General features: G+C 45.8%; 9 non-coding genes and 1 pseudogene across 9 annotated transcripts; all 10 read right to left on the reverse strand.

Annotated features, from left to right (window-relative positions):
• Positions 1 to 1,541: 1,541 nt before the first annotated feature.
• Positions 1,542 to 1,660, reverse strand: LOC146304351 (5S ribosomal RNA). The gene has a single exon (XR_014769408.1). It is a non-coding gene; the product is annotated as a 5S ribosomal RNA (ribosomal RNA).
• Positions 1,661 to 3,387: 1,727 nt separating this feature from the next.
• On the reverse strand, positions 3,388 to 3,506 carry LOC146304352 (5S ribosomal RNA). Its single transcript, XR_014769409.1, has one exon. It is a non-coding gene; the product is annotated as a 5S ribosomal RNA (ribosomal RNA).
• A 1,908-nt stretch (positions 3,507 to 5,414) lies between these two features.
• On the reverse strand, positions 5,415 to 5,533 carry LOC146304353 (5S ribosomal RNA). Its single transcript, XR_014769410.1, has one exon. It is a non-coding gene; the product is annotated as a 5S ribosomal RNA (ribosomal RNA).
• Positions 5,534 to 7,444: 1,911 nt separating this feature from the next.
• LOC146304354 (5S ribosomal RNA) lies at positions 7,445 to 7,563 on the reverse strand. The gene has a single exon (XR_014769426.1). It is a non-coding gene; the product is annotated as a 5S ribosomal RNA (ribosomal RNA).
• A 1,907-nt stretch (positions 7,564 to 9,470) lies between these two features.
• Positions 9,471 to 9,589, reverse strand: LOC146304355 (5S ribosomal RNA). The gene has a single exon (XR_014769412.1). It is a non-coding gene; the product is annotated as a 5S ribosomal RNA (ribosomal RNA).
• A 1,727-nt stretch (positions 9,590 to 11,316) lies between these two features.
• On the reverse strand, positions 11,317 to 11,435 carry LOC146304356 (5S ribosomal RNA). Its single transcript, XR_014769413.1, has one exon. It is a non-coding gene; the product is annotated as a 5S ribosomal RNA (ribosomal RNA).
• A 1,727-nt stretch (positions 11,436 to 13,162) lies between these two features.
• LOC146304357 (5S ribosomal RNA) lies at positions 13,163 to 13,281 on the reverse strand. Its single transcript, XR_014769414.1, has one exon. It is a non-coding gene; the product is annotated as a 5S ribosomal RNA (ribosomal RNA).
• Positions 13,282 to 15,180: 1,899 nt separating this feature from the next.
• LOC146304358 (5S ribosomal RNA) lies at positions 15,181 to 15,299 on the reverse strand. The gene has a single exon (XR_014769415.1). It is a non-coding gene; the product is annotated as a 5S ribosomal RNA (ribosomal RNA).
• A 1,561-nt stretch (positions 15,300 to 16,860) lies between these two features.
• Positions 16,861 to 16,979, reverse strand: LOC146304359 (5S ribosomal RNA). The gene has a single exon (XR_014769416.1). It is a non-coding gene; the product is annotated as a 5S ribosomal RNA (ribosomal RNA).
• A 1,899-nt stretch (positions 16,980 to 18,878) lies between these two features.
• On the reverse strand, positions 18,879 to 18,987 carry LOC146304360 (5S ribosomal RNA; annotated as a pseudogene).
• Between the last annotated feature and the right edge of the window lie 2,109 nt (positions 18,988 to 21,096).

The raw sequence follows: 21,096 nt of genomic DNA on the forward strand, positions 1-21,096 counted from the left end.
TACCTCGACGGGTTTTCGGGGGATAACTTTTGAAGGAATGGCGGTAGAGACTTGAAATCAAGCTCTGCATCCCCATTTGCGGACATTCCGGATCCGACGGTACCACCATCGAGTCTCTACGAGGTCGGGAAGTGGGTCAACCAGAACTCTGGTGCATACCTCCATGGGTTTTTGTGGATTAACTTTTGAAGGGAAAGTGATACAGACTTGAAACCAGGCTCTGGCGCCCAATTTTCGGACATTCCGGATCGAAAGGTACCACCATCGAGTCTCTACAGGCTCTGCACCCCCATAACTTGTCTGTACACACACACACACACACACCACACACGCACACACACACACACACACACACAAGTGAACACATCAGAATGTTAGGTGGCTGTGATGTCATCAAAGGGAATGTGATGACGTCACAGACCCTGTGCTTTGATCTAGCATGGGCTCTGTGATGCCATCAGTGTTTAGGTCATAACCCTACCACCATGTCATTATCATACCTCGACATGTTTTCGGGGGATAACTTTTGAAGGGAAGGTGGTAGAGACTTGAAACCAAGCTCTGCGCCCCCATTTGCGGACATTCCGGTTCCGATGGTACCACCATCGAGTCTCTACGACGTCAGGAAGTGGGTCAACCAGAACCTCGAGGACTCTGGTGCATACCTCGACACGTTTTCGGGGGATAACTTTTGAAGGGAAGGTGGTAGAGACTTGAAACCAAGCTCTGCGCCCCCATTTGCGGACATTCCGGTTCCGATGGTACCACCATCGAGTCTCTACGACGTCAGGAAGTGGGTCAACCAGAACCTCGAGGACTCTGGTGCATACCTCGACACGTTTTCGGGGGATAACTTTTGAAGGGAAGGTGGTAGAGACTTGAAACCAAGCTCTGTCCCCCCCCATCCCCCCCACCCCATTTGCAGACATTCCGGATCCAACGGTACCACCATCGAGTCTCTACGAGGTCGGGAAGTGGGTCAACCAGAACCTCACCACATCTACGGTAAGTGAGCTGCTGCACCCTTAAACCTGCTGTCCAACATGTCATAGACATTATTCTAAAAGCTGCAATTTAAAAATAAATCTGCAGATCATAGGCCATGTCTTTGACTATGTTTAAAGTTTCTGTGAGTTGAGGACAGCAGTTACACCTCCAAATGATACACATAACATTCATGTTGCAGAGAAAAATCTAATCGATGATGGGTATTTGGAAAATTTTATTAAATGATCTACAACTGTAGTTAATTTTGGAATAGTTTCTGTTGATGGACTGTATCATATATACTTCTCAAGCTACATGCTATATGTATTTACATGAGCGCACACAGTCTTTGGGGAGTGAGAGACTATTGTTTTTGGAGCTAATCATCCAGAGTTAATGAGAGCAGAATTATTCTGAACAGTCAACTTATTCTCTTCTCTCCTTGAAATGAGGAATAGTTTTGTGAGGCTGATAACTGATGTAATTGAGAGTCCAGAGACATACAAAAATCTGCATCCACTGAGGAGGCAGCAGTGCCCTCTGCTGTTTGAAAAAGCTTACAGCACCTGGTATTCCCAGGCGGTCTCCCATCCAAGTACTAACCAGGCCCGACCCTGCTTAGCTTCCGAGATCGGACGAGATCGGGCGTGTTCAGGGTGGTATGGCCGTAAGCGAAGGAAGCAGGGACAAAGACACATTTTAAAGGTGCTGAGAAATCACACTGTGCAGACTTTGTGTATGAAAATGTAGAAATAGATTTAAAACATTTATTAATTCATATGTTTCTCAATTACCTTTTTAAAAAAAAACAAAACAAAAAAACTATTACGCGTATTCATTGTTTTAGTCTTTTTTTTTAACCATATTTAGCTCACTAGCCAATCAGGTTTTCGGGGGATAACTTTTCAAGAGATGGTGATAGAGACTTGAAACCAAGCTCTGCACCCCCATTTGTGGACATTCCGGTTCCAATGGTACCACCATCGAGTCTCTACGAGGTCGGGAAGTGGGTCAACCAGAACCTCGAGGACTCTGGTGCATACCTCGACGGGTTTTCGGGGGATAACTTTTGAAGGAATGGCGGTAGAGACTTGAAATCAAGCTCTGCATCCCCATTTGCGGACATTCCGGATCCGACGGTACCACCATCGAGTCTCTACGAGGTCGGGAAGTGGGTCAACCAGAACTCTGGTGCATACCTCCATGGGTTTTTGTGGATTAACTTTTGAAGGGAAAGTGATACAGACTTGAAACCAGGCTCTGGCGCCCAATTTTCGGACATTCCGGATCGAAAGGTACCACCATCGAGTCTCTACAGGCTCTGCACCCCCATAACTTGTCTGTACACACACACACACACACACCACACACGCACACACACACACACACACACACAAGTGAACACATCAGAATGTTAGGTGGCTGTGATGTCATCAAAGGGAATGTGATGACGTCACAGACCCTGTGCTTTGATCTAGCATGGGCTCTGTGATGCCATCAGTGTTTAGGTCATAACCCTACCACCATGTCATTATCATACCTCGACATGTTTTCGGGGGATAACTTTTGAAGGGAAGGTGGTAGAGACTTGAAACCAAGCTCTGCGCCCCCATTTGCGGACATTCCGGTTCCGATGGTACCACCATCGAGTCTCTACGACGTCAGGAAGTGGGTCAACCAGAACCTCGAGGACTCTGGTGCATACCTCGACACGTTTTCGGGGGATAACTTTTGAAGGGAAGGTGGTAGAGACTTGAAACCAAGCTCTGCGCCCCCATTTGCGGACATTCCGGTTCCGATGGTACCACCATCGAGTCTCTACGACGTCAGGAAGTGGGTCAACCAGAACCTCACCACATCTACGGTAAGTGAGCTGCTGCACCCTTAAACCTGCTGTCCAACATGTCATAGACATTATTCTAAAAGCTGCAATTTAAAAATAAATCTGCAGATCATAGGCCATGTCTTTGACTATGTTTAAAGTTTCTGTGAGTTGAGGACAGCAGTTACACCTCCAAATGAGACACATAACATTCATGTTGCAGAGAAAAATCTAATCGATGATGGGTATTTGGAAAATTTTATTAAATGATCTACAACTGTAGTTAATTTTGGAATAGTTTCTGTTGATGGACTGTATCATATATACTTCTCAAGCTACATGCTATATGTATTTACATGAGCGCACACAGTCTTTGGGGAGTGAGAGACTATTGTTTTTGGAGCTAATCATCCAGAGTTAATGAGAGCAGAATTATTCTGAACAGTCAACTTATTCTCTTCTCTCCTTGAAATGAGGAATAGTTTTGTGAGGCTGATAACTGATGTAATTGAGAGTCCAGAGACATACAAAAATCTGCATCCACTGAGGAGGCAGCAGCGCCCTCTGCTGTTTGAAAAAGCTTACAGCACCTGGTATTCCCAGGCGGTCTCCCATCCAAGTACTAACCAGGCCCGACCCTGCTTAGCTTCCGAGATCGGACGAGATCGGGCGTGTTCAGGGTGGTATGGCCGTAAGCGAAGGAAGCAAGGACAAAGACACATTTTAAAGGTGCTGAGAAATCACACTGTGCAGACTTTGTGTATGAAAATGTAGAAATAGATTTAAAACATTTATTAATTCATATGTTTCTCAATTACCTTTTTAAAAAAAAACAAAACAAAAAAACTATTACGCGTATTCATTGTTTTAGTCTTTTTTTTAACCATATTTAGCTCACTAGCCAATCAGGTTTTCGGGGGATAACTTTTCAAGAGATGGTGATAGAGACTTGAAACCAAGCTCTGCACCCCCATTTGCGGACATTCCGGTTCCAATGGTACCACCATCGAGTCTCTACGAGGTCGGGAAGTGGGTCAACCAGAACCTCGAGGACTCTGGTGCATACCTCGACGGGTTTTCGGGGGATAACTTTTGAAGGGATGGCGGTAGAGACTTGAAATCAAGCTCTGCATCCCCATTTGCGGACATTCCGGATCCGACGGTACCACCATCGAGTCTCTACGAGGTCGGGAAGTGGGTCAACCAGAACTCTGGTGCATACCTCCATGGGTTTTTGTGGATTAACTTTTGAAGGGAAAGTGATACAGACTTGAAACCAGGCTCTGGCGCCCAATTTTCGGACATTCCGGATCGAAAGGTACCACCATCGAGTCTCTACAGGCTCTGCACCCCCATAACTTGTCTGTACACACACACACACACACACCACACACACACGCACACACACACAGACACACAAGTGAACACATCAGAATGTTAGGTGGCTGTGATGTCATCAAAGGGAATGTGATGACGTCACAGACCCTGTGCTTTGATCTAGCATGGGCTCTGTGATGCCATCAGTGTTTAGGTCATAACCCTACCACCATGTCATTATCATACCTCGACATGTTTTCGGGGGATAACTTTTGAAGGGAAGGTGGTAGAGACTTGAAACCAAGCTCTGCGCCCCCATTTGCGGACATTCCGGTTCCGATGGTACCACCATCGAGTCTCTACGACGTCAGGAAGTGGGTCAACCAGAACCTCGAGGACTCTGGTGCATACCTCGACACGTTTTCGGGGGATAACTTTTGAAGGGAAGGTGGTAGAGACTTGAAACCAAGCTCTGCGCCCCCATTTGCGGACATTCCGGTTCCGATGGTACCACCATCGAGTCTCTACGACGTCAGGAAGTGGGTCAACCAGAACCTCGAGGACTCTGGTGCATACCTCGACACGTTTTCGGGGGATAACTTTTGAAGGGAAGGTGGTAGAGACTTGAAACCAAGCTCTGTCCCCCCCCCCTCCCCCCCACCCCATTTGCAGACATTCCGGATCCAACGGTACCACCATCGAGTCTCTACGAGGTCGGGAAGTGGGTCAACCAGAACCTCACCACATCTACGGTAAGTGAGCTGCTGCACCCTTAAACCTGCTGTCCAACATGTCATAGACATTATTCTAAAAGCTGCAATTTAAAAATAAATCTGCAGATCATAGGCCATGTCTTTGACTATGTTTAAAGTTTCTGTGAGTTGAGGACAGCAGTTACACCTCCAAATGATACACATAACATTCATGTTGCAGAGAAAAATCTAATCGATGATGGGTATTTGGAAAATTTTATTAAATGATCTACAACTGTAGTTAATTTTGGAATAGTTTCTGTTGATGGACTGTATCATATATACTTCTCAAGCTACATGCTATATGTATTTACATGAGCGCACACAGTCTTTGGGGAGTGAGAGACTATTGTTTTTGGAGCTAATCATCCAGAGTTAATGAGAGCAGAATTATTCTGAACAGTCAACTTATTCTCTTCTCTCCTTGAAATAAGGAATAGTTTTGTGAGGCTGATAACTGATGTAATTGAGAGTCCAGAGACATACAAAAATCTGCATCCACTGAGGAGGCAGCAGCGCCCTCTGCTGTTTGAAAAAGCTTACAGCACCTGGTATTCCCAGGCGGTCTCCCATCCAAGTACTAACCAGGCCCGACCCTGCTTAGCTTCCGAGATCGGACGAGATCGGGCGTGTTCAGGGTGGTATGGCCGTAAGCGAAGGAAGTAGGGACAAAGACACATTTTAAAGGTGCTGAGAAATCACACTGTGCAGACTTTGTGTATGAAAATGTAGAAATAGATTTAAAACATTTATTAATTCATATGTTTCTCAATTACCTTTTTAAAAAAAAACAAAACAAAAAAACTATTACGCGTATTCATTGTTTTAGTCTTTTTTTTAACCATATTTAGCTCACTAGCCAATCAGGTTTTCGGGGGATAACTTTTCAAGGGATGGTGATAGAGACTTGAAACCAAGCTCTGCACCCCCATTTGCGGACATTCCGGTTCCAATGGTACCACCATCGAGTCTCTACGAGGTCGGGAAGTGGGTCAACCAGAACCTCGAGGACTCTGGTGCATACCTCGACGGGTTTTCGGGGGATAACTTTTGAAGGGATGGCGGTAGAGACTTGAAATCAAGCTCTGCATCCCCATTTGCGGACATTCCGGATCCGACGGTACCACCATCGAGTCTCTACGAGGTCGGGAAGTGGGTCAACCAGAACTCTGGTGCATACCTCCATGGGTTTTTGTGGATTAACTTTTGAAGGGAAAGTGATACAGACTTGAAACCAGGCTCTGGCGCCCAATTTTCGGACATTCCGGATCGAAAGGTACCACCATCGAGTCTCTACAGGCTCTGCACCCCCATAACTTGTCTGTACACACACACACACACACACACACCACACACGCACGCACACACACACACACACACAAGTGAACACATCAGAATGTTAGGTGGCTGTGATGTCATCAAAGGGAATGTGATGACGTCACAGACCCTGTGCTTTGATCTAGCATGGGCTCTGTGATGCCATCAGTGTTTAGGTCATAACCCTACCACCATGTCATTATCATACCTCGACATGTTTTCGGGGGATAACTTTTGAAGGGAAGGTGGTAGAGACTTGAAACCAAGCTCTGCGCCCCCATTTGCGGACATTCCGGTTCCGATGGTACCACCATCGAGTCTCTACGACGTCAGGAAGTGGGTCAACCAGAACCTCGAGGACTCTGGTGCATACCTCGACACGTTTTCGGGGGATAACTTTTGAAGGGAAGGTGGTAGAGACTTGAAACCAAGCTCTGCGCCCCCATTTGCGGACATTCCGGTTCCGATGGTACCACCATCGAGTCTCTACGACGTCAGGAAGTGGGTCAACCAGAACCTCGAGGACTCTGGTGCATACCTCGACACGTTTTCGGGGGATAACTTTTGAAGGGAAGGTGGTAGAGACTTGAAACCAAGCTCTGTCCCCCCCCCTCCCCCCCACCCCATTTGCAGACATTCCGGATCCAACGGTACCACCATCGAGTCTCTACGAGGTCGGGAAGTGGGTCAACCAGAACCTCACCACATCTACGGTAAGTGAGCTGCTGCACCCTTAAACCTGCTGTCCAACATGTCATAGACATTATTCTAAAAGCTGCAATTTAAAAATAAATCTGCAGATCATAGGCCATGTCTTTGACTATGTTTAAAGTTTCTGTGAGTTGAGGACAGCAGTTACACCTCCAAATGATACACATAACATTCATGTTGCAGAGAAAAATCTAATCGATGATGGGTATTTGGAAAATTTTATTAAATGATCTACAACTGTAGTTAATTTTGGAATAGTTTCTGTTGATGGACTGTATCATATATACTTCTCAAGCTACATGCTATATGTATTTACATGAGCGCACACAGTCTTTGGGGAGTGAGAGACTATTGTTTTTGGAGCTAATCATCCAGAGTTAATGAGAGCAGAATTATTCTGAACAGTCAACTTATTCTCTTCTCTCCTTGAAATAAGGAATAGTTTTGTGAGGCTGATAACTGATGTAATTGAGAGTCCAGAGACATACAAAAATCTGCATCCACTGAGGAGGCAGCAGCGCCCTCTGCTGTTTGAAAAAGCTTACAGCACCTGGTATTCCCAGGCTGTCTCCCATCCAAGTACTAACCAGGCCCGACCCTGCTTAGCTTCCGAGATCGGACGAGATCGGGCGTGTTCAGGGTGGTATGGCCGTAAGCGAAGGAAGCAGGGACAAAGACACATTTTAAAGGTGCTGAGAAATCACACTGTGCAGACTTTGTGTATGAAAATGTAGAAATAGATTTAAAACATTTATTAATTCATATGTTTCTCAATTACCTTTTTAAAAAAAAACAAAACAAAAAAACTATTACGCGTATTCATTGTTTTAGTCTTTTTTTTAACCATATTTAGCTCACTAGCCAATCAGGTTTTTGGGGGATAACTTTTCAAGGGATGGTGATAGAGACTTGAAACCAAGCTCTGCACCCCCATTTGCGGACATTCCGGTTCCAATGGTACCACCATCGAGTCTCTACGAGGTCGGGAAGTGGGTCAACCAGAACCTCGAGGACTCTGGTGCATACCTCGACGGGTTTTCGGGGGATAACTTTTGAAGGGATGGCGGTAGAGACTTGAAATCAAGCTCTGCATCCCCATTTGCGGACATTCCGGATCCGACGGTACCACCATCGAGTCTCTACGAGGTCGGGAAGTGGGTCAACCAGAACTCTGGTGCATACCTCCATGGGTTTTTGTGGATTAACTTTTGAAGGGAAAGTGATACAGACTTGAAACCAGGCTCTGGCGCCCAATTTTCGGACATTCCGGATCGAAAGGTACCACCATCGAGTCTCTACAGGCTCTGCACCCCCATAACTTGTCTGTACACACACACACACACACACCACACACGCACACACACACACACACACACACAAGTGAACACATCAGAATGTTAGGTGGCTGTGATGTCATCAAAGGGAATGTGATGACGTCACAGACCCTGTGCTTTGATCTAGCATGGGCTCTGTGATGCCATCAGTGTTTAGGTCATAACCCTACCACCATGTCATTATCATACCTCGACATGTTTTCGGGGGATAACTTTTGAAGGGAAGGTGGTAGAGACTTGAAACCAAGCTCTGCGCCCCCATTTGCGGACATTCCGGTTCCGATGGTACCACCATCGAGTCTCTACGACGTCAGGAAGTGGGTCAACCAGAACCTCGAGGACTCTGGTGCATACCTCGACACGTTTTCGGGGGATAACTTTTGAAGGGAAGGTGGTAGAGACTTGAAACCAAGCTCTGCGCCCCCATTTGCGGACATTCCGGTTCCGATGGTACCACCATCGAGTCTCTACGACGTCAGGAAGTGGGTCAACCAGAACCTCGAGGACTCTGGTGCATACCTCGACACGTTTTCGGGGGATAACTTTTGAAGGGAAGGTGGTAGAGACTTGAAACCAAGCTCTGTCCCCCCCCCTCCCCCCCACCCCATTTGCAGACATTCCGGATCCAACGGTACCACCATCGAGTCTCTACGAGGTCGGGAAGTGGGTCAACCAGAACCTCACCACATCTACGGTAAGTGAGCTGCTGCACCCTTAAACCTGCTGTCCAACATGTCATAGACATTATTCTAAAAGCTGCAATTTAAAAATAAATCTGCAGATCATAGGCCATGTCTTTGACTATGTTTAAAGTTTCTGTGAGTTGAGGACAGCAGTTACACCTCCAAATGATACACATAACATTCATGTTGCAGAGAAAAATCTAATCGATGATGGGTATTTGGAAAATTTTATTAAATGATCTACAACTGTAGTTAATTTTGGAATAGTTTCTGTTGATGGACTGTATCATATATACTTCTCAAGCTACATGCTATATGTATTTACATGAGCGCACACAGTCTTTGGGGAGTGAGAGACTATTGTTTTTGGAGCTAATCATCCAGAGTTAATGAGAGCAGAATTATTCTGAACAGTCAACTTATTCTCTTCTCTCCTTGAAATGAGGAATAGTTTTGTGAGGCTGATAACTGATGTAATTGAGAGTCCAGAGACATACAAAAATCTGCATCCACTGAGGAGGCAGCAGCGCCCTCTGCTGTTTGAAAAAGCTTACAGCACCTGGTATTCCCAGGCGGTCTCCCATCCAAGTACTAACCAGGCCCGACCCTGCTTAGCTTCCGAGATCGGACGAGATCGGGCGTGTTCAGGGTGGTATGGCCGTAAGCGAAGGAAGCAGGGACAAAGACACATTTTAAAGGTGCTGAGAAATCACACTGTGCAGACTTTGTGTATGGAAATGTAGAAATAGATTTAAAACATTTATTAATTCATATGTTTCTCAATTACCTTTTTAAAAAAAAACAAAACAAAAAAACTATTACGCGTATTCATTGTTTTAGTCTTTTTTTTTAACCATATTTAGCTCACTAGCCAATCAGGTTTTCGGGGGATAACTTTTCAAGAGATGGTGATAGAGACTTGAAACCAAGCTCTGCACCCCCATTTGTGGACATTCCGGTTCCAATGGTACCACCATCGAGTCTCTACGAGGTCGGGAAGTGGGTCAACCAGAACCTCGAGGACTCTGGTGCATACCTCGACGGGTTTTCAGGGGATAACTTTTGAAGGAATGGCGGTAGAGACTTGAAATCAAGCTCTGCATCCCCATTTGCGGACATTCCGGATCCGACGGTACCACCATCGAGTCTCTACGAGGTCGGGAAGTGGGTCAACCAGAACTCTGGTGCATACCTCCATGGGTTTTTGTGGATTAACTTTTGAAGGGAAAGTGATACAGACTTGAAACCAGGCTCTGGCGCCCAATTTTCGGACATTCCGGATCGAAAGGTACCACCATCGAGTCTCTACAGGCTCTGCACCCCCATAACTTGTCTGTACACACACACACACACACACCACACACGCACACACACACACACACACACACAAGTGAACACATCAGAATGTTAGGTGGCTGTGATGTCATCAAAGGGAATGTGATGACGTCACAGACCCTGTGCTTTGATCTAGCATGGGCTCTGTGATGCCATCAGTGTTTAGGTCATAACCCTACCACCATGTCATTATCATACCTCGACATGTTTTCGGGGGATAACTTTTGAAGGGAAGGTGGTAGAGACTTGAAACCAAGCTCTGCGCCCCCATTTGCGGACATTCCGGTTCCGATGGTACCACCATCGAGTCTCTACGACGTCAGGAAGTGGGTCAACCAGAACCTCGAGGACTCTGGTGCATACCTCGACACGTTTTCGGGGGATAACTTTTGAAGGGAAGGTGGTAGAGACTTGAAACCAAGCTCTGCGCCCCCATTTGCGGACATTCCGGTTCCGATGGTACCACCATCGAGTCTCTACGACGTCAGGAAGTGGGTCAACCAGAACCTCACCACATCTACGGTAAGTGAGCTGCTGCACCCTTAAACCTGCTGTCCAACATGTCATAGACATTATTCTAAAAGCTGCAATTTAAAAATAAATCTGCAGATCATAGGCCATGTCTTTGACTATGTTTAAAGTTTCTGTGAGTTGAGGACAGCAGTTACACCTCCAAATGATACACATAACATTCATGTTGCAGAGAAAAATCTAATCGATGATGGGTATTTGGAAAATTTTATTAAATGATCTACAACTGTAGTTAATTTTGGAATAGTTTCTGTTGATGGACTGTATCATATATACTTCTCAAGCTACATGCTATATGTATTTACATGAGCGCACACAGTCTTTGGGGAGTGAGAGACTATTGTTTTTGGAGCTAATCATCCAGAGTTAATGAGAGCAGAATTATTCTGAACAGTCAACTTATTCTCTTCTCTCCTTGAAATAAGGAATAGTTTTGTGAGGCTGATAACTGATGTAATTGAGAGTCCAGAGACATACAAAAATCTGCATCCACTGAGGAGGCAGCAGCGCCCTCTGCTGTTTGAAAAAGCTTACAGCACCTGGTATTCCCAGGCGGTCTCCCATCCAAGTACTAACCAGGCCCGACCCTGCTTAGCTTCCGAGATCGGACGAGATCGGGCGTGTTCAGGGTGGTATGGCCGTAAGCGAAGGAAGCAGGGACAAAGACACATTTTAAAGGTGCTGAGAAATCACACTGTGCAGACTTTGTGTATGAAAATGTAGAAATAGATTTAAAACATTTATTAATTCATATGTTTCTCAATTACCTTTTTAAAAAAAAACAAAACAAAAAAACTATTACGCGTATTCATTGTTTTAGTCTTTTTTTTTAACCATATTTAGCTCACTAGCCAATCAGGTTTTCGGGGGATAACTTTTCAAGAGATGGTGATAGAGACTTGAAACCAAGCTCTGCACCCCCATTTGTGGACATTCCGGTTCCAATGGTACCACCATCGAGTCTCTACGAGGTCGGGAAGTGGGTCAACCAGAACCTCGAGGACTCTGGTGCATACCTCGACGGGTTTTCGGGGGATAACTTTTGAAGGAATGGCGGTAGAGACTTGAAATCAAGCTCTGCATCCCCATTTGCGGACATTCCGGATCCGACGGTACCACCATCGAGTCTCTACGAGGTCGGGAAGTGGGTCAACCAGAACTCTGGTGCATACCTCCATGGGTTTTTGTGGATTAACTTTTGAAGGGAAAGTGATACAGACTTGAAACCAGGCTCTGGCGCCCAATTTTCGGACATTCCGGATCGAAAGGTACCACCATCGAGTCTCTACAGGCTCTGCACCCCCATAACTTGTCTGTACACACACACACACACACACCACACACGCACACACACACACACACACACACAAGTGAACACATCAGAATGTTAGGTGGCTGTGATGTCATCAAAGGGAATGTGATGACGTCACAGACCCTGTGCTTTGATCTAGCATGGGCTCTGTGATGCCATCAGTGTTTAGGTCATAACCCTACCACCATGTCATTATCATACCTCGACATGTTTTCGGGGGATAACTTTTGAAGGGAAGGTGGTAGAGACTTGAAACCAAGCTCTGCGCCCCCATTTGCGGACATTCCGGTTCCGATGGTACCACCATCGAGTCTCTACGACGTCAGGAAGTGGGTCAACCAGAACCTCGAGGACTCTGGTGCATACCTCGACACGTTTTCGGGGGATAACTTTTGAAGGGAAGGTGGTAGAGACTTGAAACCAAGCTCTGCGCCCCCATTTGCGGACATTCCGGTTCCGATGGTACCACCATCGAGTCTCTACGACGTCAGGAAGTGGGTCAACCAGAACCTCACCACATCTACGGTAAGTGAGCTGCTGCACCCTTAAACCTGCTGTCCAACATGTCATAGACATTATTCTAAAAGCTGCAATTTAAAAATAAATCTGCAGATCATAGGCCATGTCTTTGACTATGTTTAAAGTTTCTGTGAGTTGAGGACAGCAGTTACACCTCCAAATGATACACATAACATTCATGTTGCAGAGAAAAATCTAATCGATGATGGGTATTTGGAAAATTTTATTAAATGATCTACAACTGTAGTTAATTTTGGAATAGTTTCTGTTGATGGACTGTATCATATATACTTCTCAAGCTACATGCTATATGTATTTACATGAGCGCACACAGTCTTTGGGGAGTGAGAGACTATTGTTTTTGGAGCTAATCATCCAGAGTTAATGAGAGCAGAATTATTCTGAACAGTCAACTTATTCTCTTCTCTCCTTGAAATGAGGAATAGTTTTGTGAGGCTGATAACTGATGTAATTGAGAGTCCAGAGACATACAAAAATCTGCATCCACTGAGGAGGCAGCAGCGCCCTCTGCTGTTTGAAAAAGCTTACAGCACCTGGTATTCCCAGGCGGTCTCCCATCCAAGTACTAACCAGGCCCGACCCTGCTTAGCTTCCGAGATCGGACGAGATCGGGCGTGTTCAGGGTGGTATGGCCGTAAGCGAAGGAAGCAAGGACAAAGACACATTTTAAAGGTGCTGAGAAATCACACTGTGCAGACTTTGTGTATGAAAATGTAGAAATAGATTTAAAACATTTATTAATTCATATGTTTCTCAATTACCTTTTTAAAAAAAAACAAAACAAAAAAACTATTACGCGTATTCATTGTTTTAGTCTTTTTTTTAACCATATTTAGCTCACTAGCCAATCAGGTTTTCGGGGGATAACTTTTCAAGAGATGGTGATAGAGACTTGAAACCAAGCTCTGCACCCCCATTTGCGGACATTCCGGTTCCAATGGTACCACCATCGAGTCTCTACGAGGTCGGGAAGTGGGTCAACCAGAACCTCGAGGACTCTGGTGCATACCTCGACGGGTTTTCGGGGGATAACTTTTGAAGGGATGGCGGTAGAGACTTGAAATCAAGCTCTGCATCCCCATTTGCGGACATTCCGGATCCGACGGTACCACCATCGAGTCTCTACGAGGTCGGGAAGTGGGTCAACCAGAACTCTGGTGCATACCTCCATGGGTTTTTGTGGATTAACTTTTGAAGGGAAAGTGATACAGACTTGAAACCAGGCTCTGGCGCCCAATTTTCGGACATTCCGGATCGAAAGGTACCACCATCGAGTCTCTACAGGCTCTGCACCCCCATAACTTGTCTGTACACACACACACACACACACCACACACGCACACACACACACACAAGTGAACACATCAGAATGTTAGGTGGCTGTGATGTCATCAAAGGGAATGTGATGACGTCACAGACCCTGTGCTTTGATCTAGCATGGGCTCTGTGATGCCATCAGTGTTTAGGTCATAACCCTACCACCATGTCATTATCATACCTCGACATGTTTTCGGGGGATAAATTTGAAGGGAAGGTGGTAGAGACTTGAAACCAAGCTCTGCGCCCCCATTTGCGGACATTCCGGTTCCGATGGTACCACCATCGAGTCTCTACGACGTCAGGAAGTGGGTCAACCAGAACCTCGAGGACTCTGGTGCATACCTCGACACGTTTTCGGGGGATAACTTTTGAAGGGAAGGTGGTAGAGACTTGAAACCAAGCTCTGTGCCCCCATTTGCGGACATTCCGGTTCCGATGGTACCACCATCGAGTCTCTATGACGTCAGGAAGTGGGTCAACCAGAACCTCGAGGACTCTGGTGCATACCTCGACACGTTTTCGGGGGATAACTTTTGATGGGAAGGTGGTAGAGACTTGAAACCAAGCTCTGTCCCCCCACCCCCCCACCCACCCCATTTGCAGACATTCCGGATCCAACGGTACCACCATCGAGTCTCTACGAGGTCGGGAAGTGGGTCAACCAGAACCTCACCACATCTACGGTAAGTGAGCTGCTGCACCCTTAAACCTGCTGTCCAACATGTCATAGACATTATTCTAAAAGCTGCAATTTAAAAATAAATCTGCAGATCATAGGCCATGTCTTTGACTATGTTTAAAGTTTCTGTGAGTTGAGGACAGCAGTTACACCTCCAAATGATACACATAACATTCATGTTGCAGAGAAAAATCTAATCGATGATGGGTATTTGGAAAATTTTATTAAATGATCTACAACTGTAGTTAATTTTGGAATAGTTTCTGTTGATGGACTGTATCATATATACTTCTCAAGCTACATGCTATATGTATTTACATGAGCGCACACAGTCTTTGGGGAGTGAGAGACTATTGTTTTTGGAGCTAATCATCCAGAGTTAATGAGAGCAGAATTATTCTGAACAGTCAACTTATTCTCTTCTCTCCTTGAAATAAGGAATAGTTTTGTGAGGCTGATAACTGATGTAATTGAGAGTCCAGAGACATACAAAAATCTGCATCCACTGAGGAGGCAGCAGCGCCCTCTGCTGTTTGAAAAAGCTTACAGCACCTGGTATTCCCAGGCGGTCTCCCATCCAAGTACTAACCAGGCCCGACCCTGCTTAGCTTCCGAGATCGGACGAGATCGGGCGTGTTCAGGGTGGTATGGCCGTAAGCGAAGGAAGCAGGGACAAAGACACATTTTAAAGGTGCTGAGAAATCACACTGTGCAGACTTTGTGTATGAAAATGTAGAAATAGATTTAAAACATTTATTAATTCATATGTTTCTCAATTACCTTTTTAAAAAAAAACAAAACAAAAAAACTATTACGCGTATTCATTGTTTTAGTCTTTTTTTTAACCATATTTAGCTCACTAGCCAATCAGGTTTTTGGGGGATAACTTTTCAAGGGATGGTGATAGAGACTTGAAACCAAGCTCTGCACCCCCATTTGCGGACATTCCGGTTCCAATGGTACCACCATCGAGTCTCTACGAGGTCGGGAAGTGGGTCAACCAGAACCTCGAGGACTCTGGTGCATACCTCGACGGGTTTTCGGGGGATAACTTTTGAAGGGATGGCGGTAGAGACTTGAAATCAAGCTCTGCATCCCCATTTGCGGACATTCCGGATCCGACGGTACCACCATCGAGTCTCTACGAGGTCGGGAAGTGGGTCAACCAGAACTCTGGTGCATACCTCCATGGGTTTTTGTGGATTAACTTTTGAAGGGAAAGTGATACAGACTTGAAACCAGGCTCTGGCGCCCAATTTTCGGACATTCCGGATCGAAAGGTACCACCATCGAGTCTCTACAGGCTCTGCACCCCCATAACTTGTCTGTACACACACACACACACACACCACACACACACGCACACACACACACACACACAAGTGAACACATCAGAATGTTAGGTGGCTGTGATGTCATCAAAGGGAATGTGATGACGTCACAGACCCTGTGCTTTGATCTAGCATGGGCTCTGTGATGCCATCAGTGTTTAGGTCATAACCCTACCACCATGTCATGATCATACCTCGACATGTTTTCGGGGGATAACTTTTGAAGGGAAGGTGGTAGAGACTTGAAACCAAGCTCTGCGCCCCCATTTGCGGACATTCCGGTTCCGATGGTACCACCATCGAGTCTCTACGACGTCAGGAAGTGGGTCAACCAGAACCTCACCACATCTACGGTAAGTGAGCTGCTGCACCCTTAAACCTGCTGTCCAACATGTCATAGACATTATTCTAAAAGCTGCAATTTAAAAATAAATCTGCAGATCATAGGCCATGTCTTTGACTATGTTTAAAGTTTCTGTGAGTTGAGGACAGCAGTTACACCTCCAAATGATACACATAACATTCATGTTGCAGAGAAAAATCTAATCGATGATGGGTATTTGGAAAATTTTATTAAATGATCTACAACTGTAGTTAATTTTGGAATAGTTTCTGTTGATGGACTGTATCATATATACTTCTCAAGCTACATGCTATATGTATTTACATGAGCGCACACAGTCTTTGGGGAGTGAGAGACTATTGTTTTTGGAGCTAATCATCCAGAGTTAATGAGAGCAGAATTATTCTGAACAGTCAACTTATTCTCTTCTCTCCTTGAAATAAGGAATAGTTTTGTGAGGCTGATAACTGATGTAATTGAGAGTCCAGAGACATACAAAAATCTGCATCCACTGAGGAGGCAGCAGCGCCCTCTGCTGTTTGAAAAAGCTTACAGCACCTGGTATTCCCAGGCGGTCTCCCATCCAAGTACTAACCAGGCCCGACCCTGCTTAGCTTCCGAGATCGGACGAGATCGGGCGTGTTCAGGGTGGTATGGCCGTAAGCGAAGGAAGCAAGGACAAAGACACATTTTAAAGGTGCTGAGAAATCACACTGTGCAGACTTTGTGTATGAAAATGTAGAAATAGATTTAAAACATTTATTAATTCATATGTTTCTCAATTACCTTTTTAAAAAAAAACAAAACAAAAAAACTATTACGCGTATTCATTGTTTTAGTCTTTTTTTTAACCATATTTAGCTCACTAGCCAATCAGGTTTTCGGGCGATAACTTTTCAAGAGATGGTGATAGAGACTTGAAACCAAGCTCTGCACCCCCATTTGCGGACATTCCGGTTCCAATGGTACCACCATCGAATCTCTACGAGGTCGGGAAGTGGGTCAACCAGAACCTCGAGGACTCTGGTGCATACCTCGACGGGTTTTCGGGGGATAACTTTTGAAGGGATGGCGGTAGAGACTTGAAATCAAGCTCTGCATCCCCATTTGCGGACATTCCGGATCCGACGGTACCACCATCGAGTCTCTACGAGGTCGGGAAGTGGGTCAACCAGAACTCTGGTGCATACCTCCATGGGTTTTTGTGGATTAACTTTTGAAGGGAAAGTGATACAGACTTGAAACCAGGCTCTGGCGCCCAATTTTCGGACATTCCGGATCGAAAGGTACCACCATCGAGTCTCTACAGGCTCTGCACCCCCATAACTTGTCTGTACACACACACACACACACACCACACACGCACACACACACACACAAGTGAACACATCAGAATGTTAGGTGGCTGTGATGTCATCAAAGGGAATGTGATGACGTCACAGACCCTGTGCTTTGATCTAGCATGGGCTCTGTGATGCCATCAGTGTTTAGGTCATAACCCTACCACCATGTCATTATCATGCCTCGACATGTTTTCGGGGGATAAATTTGAAGGGAAGGTGGTAGAGACTTGAAACCAAGCTCTGCGCCCCCATTTGTGGACATTCCGGTTCCGATGGTACCACCATGGAGTCTCTACGACGTCAGGAAGTGGGTCAACCAGAACCTCGAGGACTCTGGTGCATACCTCGACACGTTTTCGGGGGATAACTTTTGAAGGGAAGGTGGTAGAGACTTGAAACCAAGCTCTGCGCCCCCATTTGCGGACATTCCGGTTCCGATGGTACCACCATCGAGTCTCTACGACGTCAGGAAGTGGGTCAACCAGAACCTCGAGGACTCTGGTGCATACCTCGACACGTTTTCGGGGGATAACTTTTGAAGGGAAGGTGGTAGAGACTTGAAACCAAGCTCTGTCCCCCCACCCCCCCACCCACCCCATTTGCAGACATTCCGGATCCAACGGTACCACCATCGAGTCTCTACGAGGTCGGGAAGTGGGTCAACCAGAACCTCACCACATCTACGGTAAGTGAGCTGCTGCACCCTTAAACCTGCTGTCCAACATGTCATAGACATTATTCTAAAAGCTGCAATTTAAAAATAAATCTGCAGATCATAGGCCATGTCTTTGACTATGTTTAAAGTTTCTGTGAGTTGAGGACAGCAGTTACACCTCCAAATGATACACATAACATTCATGTTGCAGAGAAAAATCTAATCGATGATGGGTATTTGGAAAATTTTATTAAATGATCTACAACTGTAGTTAATTTTGGAATAGTTTCTGTTGATGGACTGTATCATATATACTTCTCAAGCTACATGCTATATGTATTTACATGAGCGCACACAGTCTTTGGGGAGTGAGAGACTATTGTTTTTGGAGCTAATCATCCAGAGTTAATGAGAGCAGAATTATTCTGAACAGTCAACTTATTCTCTTCTCTCCTTGAAATAAGGAATAGTTTTGTGAGGCTGATAACTGATGTAATTGAGAGTCCAGAGACATACAAAAATCTGCATCCACTGAGGAGGCAGCAGCGCCCTCTGCTGTTTGAAAAAGCTTACAGCACCTGGTATTCCCAGGCGGTCTCCCATCCAAGTACTAACCAGGCCCGACCCTGCTTAGCTTCCGAGATTGGGCGTGTTCAGGGTGGTATGGCCGTAAGCAAAGGAAGCAGGGACAAAGACACATTTTAAAGGTGCTGAGAAATCACACTGTGCAGACTTTGTGTATGAAAATGTAGAAATAGATTTAAAACATTTATTAATTCATATGTTTCTCAATTACCTTTTTAAAAAAAACAAAACAAAAAAACTATTACGCGTATTCATTGTTTTAGTCTTTTTTTAAACCATATTTAGCTCACTAGCCAATCAGGTTTTCGGGGGATAACTTTTGAAGGGATGGCGGTAGAGACTAGCAAGCAAGCTCTGCACCCCCATTTTTGAGCATTCCGGATCCAACGGTGCCAACATCGAGTCTCTATGAGGTCGGGAAGGGACTGAACCAGAAGGTTGAGGACTCTGGTGCATACCTCGATGGGTTTTCGGAGGATAACGTTTGAAGGCAAGGTGGTAGAGACTTGAAACTAAGCTCTGCACCCCCATTTTCGGACATTCTGGATCCAACGGTGCAAACATCGAGTCTCTACGAGGTCGGGAAGGGACTGAACCAGAACCTTGAGGACTCTGGTGCATACCTCGATGGGTTTTCGGAGGATAACGTTTGAAGGGATGGTGGTAGAGACTTGAAAGCCAGCTCTGCAACCCCATTTTTGAGCATTCCGGATCCAAGGGTACCACCATCGAGTCTCTACAAGGTTGGGAAGTGGGTCAACTAGAACCTCGAGGACTCTGGTTCATACCTCGATGGGTTTTTGTGGAATAACTTTTGAAGTGAATGTGGTACAGACTTGCAAGCAGGCTCTGCACCCCCATAACTTTGTCTGTACACACACACCCACACACACACTCACCCACCCACACACACACACAAGTGAACACATCAGAATGTTAGGTGGCTGTGATGTCATCAAAGGGAATGTGATGACGTCACAGACCCTGTGCTTTGATCTAGCATGGGCTCTGTGATGAGTGTTAGGTTATAATCCTAGCACCATGTCATTATCATACCTCCACTGGTTTTCGGGGGATAACTTTTGAAGGGATGGTGGTAGAGACTTGAAACCAAGCTCTGCACCCCCATTTTTGGACATTCCGGATCCAACGGTGCCACCCTCGAGTCTCTACGAGGTCGGTAAGTGGGTCAACCAGAACTTTGAGGACTCTGGTGCATACCTCGACTGGTTTCGGGGGATAACTTTTGAAGGGATGGTGATAGAGACTTGAAACCAAGCTCTGCACCCCAATTTTTGGACATTCCGGATCCAACGGTGCCACCATCGAGTCTCTACGAGGTCGGGAAGTGGGTCAACCAGAACCTTGAGGACTCTGGTGCATACCTCGACTGGTTTCGGGGGATAACTTTTGAAGGGATGGTGGTAGAGACTTGAAAGTAAGCTCTGCACCCCCATTTTTGGACATTCCGGATCCAACGGTGCCACCATCGAGTCTCTACGAGGTCGGGAAGGGACTGAACCAGAACCTTGAGGACTCTGGTGCATACCTCGATGGGTTTTTCGGAGGATAACGTTTGAAGGGATGGTGGTAGAGACTTGAAAGCAAGCTCTGCACTCCCATTTTTGAGCATTCCGGATCAAACGGTGCCACCCTCGAGTCTCTACGAGGTCGGTAAGTGGGTCAACCAGAAGGTTGAGGACTCTGGTGCATACCTCGATGGGTTTTCGGAGGATAACGTTTGAAGGAAAGGTGGTAGAGACGTGAAACTAAGCTCCGCACCCCCATTTTCGGACATTCCGGATCCAAGGGTACCACCATCGAGTCTCTACAAGGTTGGGAAGTGGGTCAACTAGAACCTCGAGGACTCTGGTGCATACCTCGATGGGTTTTTGTGGAATAACTTTTGAAGTGAATGTGGTACAGACTTGCAAGCAGGCTCTGCACCCTCATAACTTTGTCTGTACACACACACCCACACACACACTCACCCACCCACACACACACACACACACAAGTGAACACATCAGAATGTTAGGTGGCTGTGATGTCATCAAAGGGAATGTGATCACGTCACAGACCCTGTGCTTTGATCTAGCATGGGCTCTGTGATGACATCAGTGTTAGGTTATAATCCTAGCACCATGTCATTATCATACCTCCACTGGTTTTCGGGGGATAACTTTTGAAAGGATGGTG

The sequence above is a fragment of the Lutjanus erythropterus genome, unplaced genomic scaffold (assembly GCF_056507025.1).
Source record: "Lutjanus erythropterus isolate fLutEry1 unplaced genomic scaffold, fLutEry1.hap2 Scaffold_155, whole genome shotgun sequence".
In the NCBI taxonomy this organism is placed as follows: Eukaryota; Metazoa; Chordata; class Actinopteri; order Lutjaniformes; family Lutjanidae; genus Lutjanus; species Lutjanus erythropterus.